At 36.7% G+C, this 11,277-nt stretch overlaps 1 non-coding gene across 1 annotated transcript; it reads right to left on the reverse strand.

The window, feature by feature from the left end:
- Positions 1-1,460: 1,460 nt before the first annotated feature.
- LOC142435722 (small nucleolar RNA SNORA57) lies at positions 1,461-1,607 on the reverse strand. The gene has a single exon (XR_012781603.1). It is a non-coding gene; the product is annotated as a small nucleolar RNA SNORA57 (small nucleolar RNA).
- Between the last annotated feature and the right edge of the window lie 9,670 nt (positions 1,608-11,277).

The raw sequence follows: 11,277 nt of genomic DNA on the forward strand, positions 1-11,277 counted from the left end.
CATTTTGCAACTGTCTCTCAGATGATACACATCATACTGCATGATAGTGCTAGTGAGCCAAGTCATGTCAACAAATCAGCTATTCAGATAATTTAGGTACGTTATTTATTTATTTCACAAGTGCATAAATTTTTTTGAATTTAGCAGACAGTATTCATTTATATTTTATAGTGGTGGCAAAAAGTCTAGCACTGGCCTTAACACTTATGACTTTCGTTAGGCAAATTCAGAGAAAAAATTAATACAAGGTAGTATTATTATTTAGAAAGAAATATTGGACTAAAATTAAAATAATTAAAAATATATAGTTACTTTATATAACAATCAACATAATGTAATTTATAAACTAACAAAATGTTTATATAATTATGTACCTACTTGCTGTTTTCAGCAATATGTATATAATAATTTATAATATAATTTTAAGGGTTTCTTTTAGATTTTAACATAGTGAGAAAGGAAAGAGGATGCAAATTCAATAATGATCTAAGAAGTGAATTTCCTTTTATTAAAAAAACTAAAAGCGATTACATGGTAAAATGTGAGAAATGTAATGATGAATTTTCTATTTTGCATAGCAGGAAGAATGATATTTCAAAGCACTTGGAAACACAGAAACATAAAAGATATTTAAATACTGTTGCATCTTCCTCCAAAATACAGTAATTTTTTTCTGAAAACAACTTATGGAGACAAAGAAATGAAATTAGCATTAGTAGAAGGACATGTCTCTTCATGCTATTAATCACAATTATTCCTTAAGATCTATGGACTGTATATCACAATTTGTCAAAAAGTTAATCAACAAAAATTTGCCTGTGGTAGAACAAAATCTGAGACAATTGTGTGTAATGTGCTCCCCATATACATTTTCATAATTAAAATTCTAGAAATAATTACTTTTATATCCATATATTCTGACACATCTAATCATAAGGATATAAAGTCATTTCAACCATTATTAGATTTTTTATTCTAAAACTGGAATAAAAATTTGAAGTTTAGATTTTGTTTCTGAGCCCGGAGAAACTTCTGAAATAATTTTCAGTTCCATTTTTAATATTTTGGAAAAGAAAACTATTTAAAAGATAAAATGATTGCATATTGTGCAGACAACATGAGCGCAAATTTTGGAGAAAAGAAAGAAGAGGTACAAATAATATTTTTTATAAATTAAACAAAAACCTTAATCAAAACATTATTCGTGTTGATTGTGCAGCGCACATAATACATAAAGCCATTCAAACAGCTGCTGATTGGCGTGAGGTCTGAAAGCCCCTCTCTCCAATTCCTCCAAAGGACTCTGTGCCCTTGTCACAGCCTGGTCTAACACAGCAGCTAAATTTAGCAGTGTCACCAGGTAGTACGTTTACCACGGATACATTTTAAGGGCTCAGGCAGAAAGCACCTTTAATCTTGCCTCTGGAACGGAAGTGGTAACGAGAAGTTTGTTTTTTTTCCCTTTTCCCGGCGTTTGAGGCTAGAACCAGTGGACTGTTAGCCACCGGCACCGAAGACATGACACAGAGGGGACCAGAGGACTCCTTCTGCCTCCATACATAACAGAGACAGGGAATGCACGCCCCACCCAAGCCAAGAAAAGGAGGGAGAAGTCTTTAAGATAGTCCTTATTGAGAGTTGTCCAGGTGCAATATTTTTTTTAAGCCCATCATCTTTGCAGATACTAACATCTTTGAGGAGAATGCCTGCTTTGATGCTTAAGTGTGTGTGCATTTTCATTTTTTTAGCCTTTTTATGAATCACCTGAGATCAAATAAATGAAAATTGCAAGTGTACCTAAAAAACATTGGAAGTTATTTAGGGATTTTATTTTGGAACATTTCTGCCAATTTCCTTTTACTTTATTCATCATTGATAATTTTGACATTAGAACTCAAAGCACCAGTCACTGTCATCAAATCATTTTTTTACTGTAGTGACCCTATAGGACAGAGTGGAGCTGCCTGTAGGTTTCCAAGACTGTAAATCTTTACAGGAGTAGAAAGCCTCATCTGGCTCCCCTGGAGAAGCTGATAGTTTTGAACTGCTTACCTTGTGGTTAGCAGCCCAATGTGTAATCCTGTATACCAGTAATTCTGTCTTTACATTGTTTTTAGTTTCTTCATAGAGATCAGTTACTCAGGTGTAGAATGAGAACCTACGCTTCCAAAGGATAGGTTACATTTTCTGAGTGCCATGTTCAGCGTTAAGCCCTTGACATTCATTCCTATTTACACCTTATTGAAACCCCAGGAGATAGGTTTTATGAACATCTTTCTTTTCAGATGTGGAAATGTCAGCTTAGAGAATTTAGGTAAACACTGGAATCAGGACTTAACCCCAGGGTTATCTGACTCCAGAGGTTTGAGTCTAATCCTATTGCATTGCTTTCTGCTCCTGTAAAGAGTTACAGTCTTGAGGGAAAAAAATTATAAGAAAAAGGGTTCCTAGGGGGTAGGGTGTGGGAGGAAGGAGATAAAGGGGAGCTGATATAAAAGAGTTCAAGAAGAAAGAAATTGTTTTGAAAATGATGGTGGCCATAACTGTACAAGTATGCTTGATAAAATTGAATTAGATCAATAAAATGATTTAAAAGAGTTTAAAAAAAACAGCTGCTGATTTGTTGCCCTTAGATGAGGAAAATATTATTAAACTATATTCTTATTTCTATATATACACTGCATGTTGAAATGCTTAAAGAAATTTGTGGAAGTTGAATATCAGAAAATATTTGGATACAGTAAAACACGCTGGTTAGCTCTTTGCCAGCTGTCAAAAGAATTTTGAAAATGATCCTTTGAAATCCTACTTTCTTTAACAGGATAAATGTCCTAGAATTTTAGAAGAGGATTTTGAAAAGGAATCTTCAAAAATGTGTCTAGAGTTTATACACAATCAAGCAGCTCTTTTTCAAAATGCTGTAAAACTTATTGAAGGTGACAAAATTTCGGTAAATGTTGAAAGCCATTAAGACTCAGCCTTGAAATGTCTGAGAAGTCTCATGGCCTATGTGTCATTGTTTGCTGATTTCTTCTGTGACTTTACATTTGAACAGACTGTCAAGGACAAGAAAGTATGAGAGGTCTGGGAAAAACAGGTGGTTTAATTTTCTCAAGGATGTCTGGCTTGGCAGAAGATAAGGGTTGCTATGTGTATCAAATGTGCTTGCTTAACAATGATATAATTAACCCCGGGTTGCTTCTGCATGGATATAAGGAGTGTGTAGAATAAACTCGGGTGCTTCAGTCCATCAGAATGTCGCCCTCCAAATATTTTCTGTCTCTCTTTTTATCCTTAATCCTCACTCCCCCTTTCAGGACTGTTCGACTCATCAGCTGGCTCCGACATGTAATCGAAGTAGCAAATGAAGTTAATAATTTAAAATTTCAGTGTCAAGAGCTGTTAGAAAATAAATTTCTTCCATTAACTATCCATAATAGTATAAGCCAGATAGAAGAACTAGATGCAATAAATCGTGCAGATATCATGAATCATGTTAAAAAGTTCTATAGTAACTGCACAGATTATTTAAAAGAGTGGACAGTACATTACAATGATATTGAACATTTTCATTGGGTTGTATTGAAACAAGAACTTAATTGAAATGATGTGCAAAAATCATTCGATCATATTACTCAAAATTTCCCATATAGTAATATGTCCGAAAATGTTCTTTTTATTAAAAATATATTATTAAATCATTATTAAAAATATATTGATAAGAAAAGGTTAAATCATTATTAAAAATCATTATTAAAAACATATTGATAAGAAAAGGTTAAATCTTAGGCATCAAGAAAAATCACAATAGAGAACAAATGGTTAGAAATATTTCATCATTTTGAAACAAACCATGTTCCATACAAAAGTGTAATAAATTGTAGAATACCAGGAACTAATGCTATAACTGAACGCGTTTTTTTCTATAGTAAATAACGTGTGGACATTAGAAAAGTTACAATTAAGTGTTGAGACTTTGAAAGCCATTTCATGTGTGAAATATAATTTAACTAATTCTTTTGAAAATGTTCATGACCTTTTAAACAATGACAGCAATCTACTAAAAAAATTCACTCAAATGAGAAATATGCCAAAGAATAAAATAATACTATACATAATTTTAATGTATTATACTTGTAAGTTGTATTATGCTGAAATTTAAAAAAAACATTAGAATACTATTTTTGCGTTCTATGAATTTTTTTTTTTGCTCCATATAGACCAAATTTGTAATCAAGAACACGCCACCCCACCCTACCCCCCACCCCTGGTTAATGGTGTCCCCCATTACCAATGTTAAAATCTGGTCACCTTAATTTTAAGAGCTCTGCACAGCTTCTCTAGCTGTTGTAGTTTTATTTGAAAGGTCTTTATCATGAACAACTTTCTGTAAGTAGAAAAGTGCAAAATCTATATGAAAACAAAGGATGATCACCTCAGTTAACAAATGACTGCATTTTTCAGTAAGGGTCAAATACTGAGAAGAAAGGACCAAGCACAATAATACACAATCATACCAATCACAGCCAGCATTATATTTGTTTTATATCTTGGAATTTGTTTTGTTTAGACATGTGGCACTCATGTAAAATATTCTTTTTCATTTTAAGTAAAAAATATAAAATTTCAGATAGCAAGACTAGTTGGTTTGTAAGAGTTTGATTTTTTCCATGGGGATTGCAATTCCTTTCTAACAATTTTGAAAATGTATCAATTTGTATACCCTAAGATTTTCTCCTCTGATATCTTATTTTAGTCTTATCAAGTTTTTAAAAGAAAAATCTAGCAGTTGCAAACAAAATACATCTCATTTATAATAAAATTTTGAAAAAAGGTACTTTTCTGGGAAAGGAAAAATGAAGGAAGCTAAACAACTGAGTTAACAATTTCCCCTCTGTACTAGAACGAAGGTAAAAACAAAAAGAAAAGAGAGAAGAGGCTCTCAAAATGTAGCCCCTGAGCCAGAAGACTCTGCATGACCTAGATTTTTTAAGAAGTGTAACTTTTTGGGTATTATCAGAAATAAAATTAAAAAGAAATATTCGAGTGAGCTGAGGCTGAGATCCAACTCAGTGCTGCTGAGTGAAATCTAATTTTCTACAGCTCTATAGGACAGAATAAAACTGTCCCAGTTTTTCTGAAATTGCACATCCCTATAAGAGCAAGATAGCTACATTTCTTCTCCTCACATAGCTTTTAAGTTTGACCTTTCAAATACAAGCCCAACACATAACCCGATGAATCATCGGAACTCTTTAAGAGTGGTCAGCATACCAATTTTAACAGGTCAGAATGAGTGTAATCTCAAATTTTCCATAAGAAAAAACAAAATTGAAACCATTTTACTTGTTCACAACACCAACATATACTAATTTATTGGGAAGAAATTATTTAAATAAGTACACATAAAAGAGTCAATAAAACTACACAGTGTGGGAATTGCACCTGACTTGATCCCACCACACCGAGGCAAATCACTGGGGGAGTGCAGCGGAACAGCAAGGGAATGGAGTGGCAAGGTCCCCAGGGAATGCTGAAAGTGGACTTTGGGGCCAGGGCGTGGTGCCCCAACAGACTGGACTGGAAAAGGCTCCTAAGGGCCAGCAAACGATCCCTGAACTAACTAGAAGCTTTTCTCTTGTGAACTGTTTTGTTCTGTTCTTTGTCAGTGGTTTGTTTTTGTTGTTTTGTTGTCTGGTTGTATACTGTTGCTTTGTTTTCCTCTGTCTAGTTTTCGTGCATGTTAGTGACTCCACAGGTCTGTCTGAATAGGACAGGCTGGATGAACTATCTGGAGGAAAAACAACAGGACCGACAGTTCTGGGGGGACTTGGGGTGGGGGGTTAGGGGGGGTAAGGAAGTGGTGTTAACAAACCCAGGGACAAGGGAAAAACATGGGACCCCAAATGGTAGAGAAGGGGGAGTGGCAGGCCTGGTGGAAATGATCAAGGGTAAGGTTGCTTAGAGAAGAGGTATACTCTAGCCCAGGTGGCGATGAAGCATGGTAGTAGGGCAGGAGGAAAGTCAAGGGAGATGGAGGAAAGAGCTAGGAGTCCAAGGGCATTCATGGAGGTCTAGACAAAGATATGTACATGCAAATATATATAGGAGGATGGGGAAATAGATCGATGTGTCTATATTTATAGGTCAAGTATTACGGTGGTGGAAGGACCTTGGGCCTCTACTCAAACACTCCCTCAATGCATGAATACCTTCTTTTATTAAATTGGAACTCTATGATGCTCACTCTCCCGACACAACGGCTGGAGCCAAAGTGGGTGAACAAGTAAATGTGGTGAAGAAAGCTGATGGTGCCCGGCTATCAAAAGAGATAGTGACTGGGGTCTTAAAGGCTTGAAGATAAACAAGCGGCCATCTAGCTCAGAAGCAACAAAGTCCACATGGAAGAACACACCAGCCTGTGTGATCGAGTGGTCCCAAAGGGATCAGTTACCAGGCATCAAAGAACAAAAAATCATATCATTGACTGCACACCTCCATGATAGGATCGCTGAAGACAAATGGGTGCATAAGCAAATGTGGTGAAGAAAGCTGATGGTGCCCGGCTATCAAAAGAGATAGTGTCTGGGGTCTTAAAGGCTTGAAGGTGAACAAGCGGCCATCTAGCTCAGAAGCAAATAAGCCCACATGGAAGAAGCACACCGGCCAGTGCGATCACGAGGTGCCCAAGGGACCAGATATAAGGCATCATGCAAAAAAAAAAGATATAAGTGTGTGTATGTATGTGTATATGTATATATGTATGTGTATGTATGTATATATATATATATCATATTAAATGAAGGGGGAAGTGCAGAGTGGAGACCCAAGGCCCAAGTGTCGACCAATGGAGATCCCCTCATAGAGGGGTTAAGGAGAGGAGATGGGTTAATTAGGGTGTGAGGTAGTATCGATGAAGAACACAGCTTTCCCCCAGATCCTGGATGCTTCCTCCCTCCAACTACCATGATCCGAATTCTACCTTGCAGGGCTGGATAGGACAGAGGCTGTACACTGGTGCATATGAGGGTTGGAGGTACAGGGAACCCAGGGTGGATGATACCTTCAGGACCAAGGGTGTGAGGGACGATGCTGGGAGAGTGGAGGGTGAGTGGGTTGGAAAGGGGGAACTGATTACAAGGATCCACATGTGACCTCTTCCCTGGGAGAGGGACAGCAGAGAAGGGGGGAAGGGAGACTCCGGATAGGGCAAGATATGACAAAATAACGATGTATAAATTACCAAGGGCACATGAGCAAGCGGGGAGCGGGGAGGGAGGGGAAAAAAAAGAGGACCTGATGCAAAAGGCTTAAGTGAAGAGCAAATGCCTTGAGAATGTTTGGGGCAGGGAATGTATGGATGTGCTTTATACAATTGATGTATGTATATGTATGGATTGTGGTAAGAGTTGTATGAGTCCCTAATAAAATGTTAAAAACAAAACAAAACAAAAAAAACGATCTTACCTCTTCAGCCATTTTTAGAAGTACTTCATCATTGTTTTCCAATTTGGTACACCATATTATGGTTTCTTTTTCCAGATTTTTAACTTTCCTTGTCAACTGTGAATCAATACAAATTAAAGTAATTTCATTCATTATCACTCTCAAACCAAAGATGTTTAATGTGCTTTCCTCATTTATTAGCCCTGCTTAAGCACTTGACGATTGCATATGTCTTTATAATAGCATACTTTATCAACATTTAAGATTATAACTATTGGGCTGATTTTGATAAATATAAAATGCTAGGGAAAAATAGATTCAGAAATTAAACTTTCTACAGAATTAACAGTCCACAGAACAAAAGCTTCATCTACCCAGACACCAGAAAACATTCCTGACCTTTGTTAGAACAATAAAGAAAGGGATGTGGGTCTGGGGGGCGGGGGGCAACCCAATCCAAAGTCTAAGAGAAGAAAGTAGTACCCACAGGATCAACAACTTAATCTACTTTAAGACCAGAAGGGCCATGTGGTGTTGGGCATCACTACCAACTATTCATTCAAGGTAATAGATCGATCCTGATAAAAGGAGAGAAAAATATAGATTTTTTAATTCTTAAAAGATCTGAATTTGCAGTACTCATTGAGACTCCTGAACTCTAGAACATGGTCACACTGAGATATTCCACAAACCACAACTACTCCCTGATAGAAGCTGTTAGCGATACACCCTGAGATATTCCATAAATCTTAAACCACAACTATTCCCTGAGAGAACTTGTTAGCGATATAAGAGCTTTCCTCATGTTATAAAGAATATTGCCAGTGAATACTGGTCACTTTTTTAAATTATCTGAGATCAAATGGTAAATAATTACTTTAAAGCAAAGATAAAAAGGTAAAGGGGGTGAGAAACTTTATTAGTAGAAGTGGAATACCCAGAAGGGGATAAAGCATTGTGAGAAGTATCAACAGTCTCTTAAGAAATTCAGTTTTGAGTTTTCTAGGGAATTAGTCCAACAAAGTAACACATCAACAGACTCTTGGAAGGACAGGTATTGTTGTTCCAAAAAGAAGATTCTGGGTACAACAGCAGTTTGAAAACTAGAGGCAATGTTTGGGAACCGATTGTGGTAGCAATGCTACAATTCTGCTTGACGTGATTGAACTATGGAATGATATATGTATTAACTCCAAATGAACAACAGAATATTTTTTAAAGTCTAGGTAAACCAAAAAACTAGAGGCTGTATAATTCTTGTGAACTCGACTATAAAATTCTAGTATGATTCTAGTGACTAGGAAAAATAATGTTTCATGTTTAGTTTAGTCATACTTATAATTAATATTTTACCAAAGACAAAATGATCCCCACTTGAAAACAACAATCTTACTGAATGATGCCACAGGACCAATATTTAATATTCTTTTGTATACTTTGACTGCAAACCAGCTTTGCCCAAAGTAGAGGGCACTAAGCTAGGAATAAAAGAGAAACAACTTGTGCTTTACTATAACATGAGTAGGGTCAAATTCTTGGGAAAGAGGTCATGAAAGACATAGGCTGTGTATTAATTGACAGTGATGATAGCATTGTTCATACTCAATTGCTCAATGTGAGAAAGATTAAGTTGTCTGCTCTGGCAAAGATTTAAAATCTCCAAAGCCCTAAAGGGGGTGGTTATGAGTTGGAATTGACTTTATGGAGGCTTTGTGTTAATTTTGAAAGTGTTTCTGGTTGGTCCACATAGTTAAGTTCTCAGGTACTCTGTTCTACCCAGAGGCACTTAGAAGGAAGTCATGGTTATCTACTCACCCTGATTCATATGCAATCATGAAGCATATGTCCTTAAATGTGGGCTTCCTCCACCTACTTCAATGAGTAAAGCTTGGGTTCCCTTTTAAATTCTAGATAACACCTTCACTCACTCACTCACTCACTCACTCACTCACTCACTCACTCACTCACACTCTTTAACATTTTATTCCTCAACTATGAACCACTGTACCCTTCCTTCATTAATGACATTGTTAGATTCCATAAATCCATATAAGATCACAAAATAGAAGAAGTTATTAACACATAACTGTCAAAAAATGGAGAGAAACATGTTCTAGTTAACCTAACACTTAACCATCACAGGTAACTTTAAGGTGTGATTAAACTACAAATACTGAGCAAATTTTCTGAAGATGGAAAGGAGGAAAAATGAAGAATTTAGGAATAGTAATTAAGTAGCCTTATAAGACAGTAAGTCATCCAGTGGGCTGGTATTCATAAGGGCCAATGGGAAAAAAGACTTTCTTCTCTTATAAAGTAGAAAGCCTTGACAAGAGGGACAATTCTGCTCTGTTCAACTGGGACACTCTTGTCATCAGGTGTTGTTAGTTGCCTTCCAGTCATCTCCCACCCATAGAAACCAGTGTCCTGCATCATCTTCACAATTGCCATCTGGTCAAATCCACTGTTGCCACCACTGCATCAGTCTACTAAGTCTTCCTTCTTTTTCCTGTCCTTCCATGTTACCATGTATGATGTCTTTCTCCAGGAATTTTTCTCTCCTAACAAGACAGCCAATGCATATTAAGAAGAAGTGTCAAAGAGGCACAGGGAATCCAGGGTGGATGATACCTTCAGGACCCGGGGTGTGAGGGGTAATACTGGGAGAGTAGAGGGTGAGTGGATTGGAAAGGGGGAACCGATTACAAGGATCTACATGTGACCTCCTCTCTGGGGGATGGACAACAGAAAAGGGGGTGAAGGGAGACGCTGGATAGGGCAAGATATGACAAAATAACGATGTATAAATTATCAAGGGCTCATGAGGTAGCAGGGAGCAGGAAGAGAGGGGAAAAAAAACGAGGACCTGATGCAAAGGGCTTAAGTGGAGAACAAATGCTTTGAAAATGATTAGGGTAAAGAATGTACAGATGTACTTTATACAATTGATGTATGTATATGTATGGATTGTGATGAGTTGTATGAGCCCCTAATAAAATGTTTTTTAAAATGAGGAGCTGATACCAAGAGCTCAAGTAGAAAGGAAATGTTTTGAGAATGATGATGGCAACAAAAGTACAAATGTGCTTGACACGATGGATGTATGGATTGTTTTAAGAGTTGTATGAGCCCCCAATAAAATGACTTTTTTATAGCAAAAAAAAAAAAAAGATGAAGTGTCACCACACTTGCCTCAAAGGAGCATCTGGCTAGTCTTCTTCCAAGACAGATTTGTCCTTGCAGCTCATAGTATTTTCCATACTCTATTTCAGAGTACAGTTTAATGCTTTCATTCCACTTCAGACTTCTTTATTCCATGTCCAACTTTCACATTCATAAGAGGCAATAAAAGACACCATAGCTTGGGTCAGGTGCACTGTAGTACTCAAGGTAATATTTTTGCTTTTCAATATGCTAAATAAGTTTTGTGCAGCAGATTTACCTAATGCAATATGTATTTTGCTCTCTTCGCTGCTGCTTCTATGAGCCCTCAGTGTGGATATAAGCATTAAGCAAAATCGCTGAAAACTTCAAAGTTTTATCCATTTATCATGATGTTATCTATTGGTCTAATTGTGAGAGTTTTCGTCATCTTTACATTGAGTTGAAATCCTTGATTGTCATTAGCAAGTCTTCCTTGCTTTCAGCAATCAAGGTTGTGTCATGTTCATATCGCGTTCTGATGCCTCCAATTCTGATGACTTATTCTTCTTCATATAAGCCAATTTCTGTGATTTGTTGAGCATGAAGATTGTTAAATAAAAATGGAGAGTATACAACCATGTGACATCCTCTTTCCTGATTTTTTCCTTATCATTTTATTGGGGGCTT

The sequence above is a fragment of the Tenrec ecaudatus genome, chromosome Y, assembly GCF_050624435.1.
Source record: "Tenrec ecaudatus isolate mTenEca1 chromosome Y, mTenEca1.hap1, whole genome shotgun sequence".
NCBI classification, from domain to species: Eukaryota; Metazoa; Chordata; class Mammalia; order Afrosoricida; family Tenrecidae; genus Tenrec; species Tenrec ecaudatus.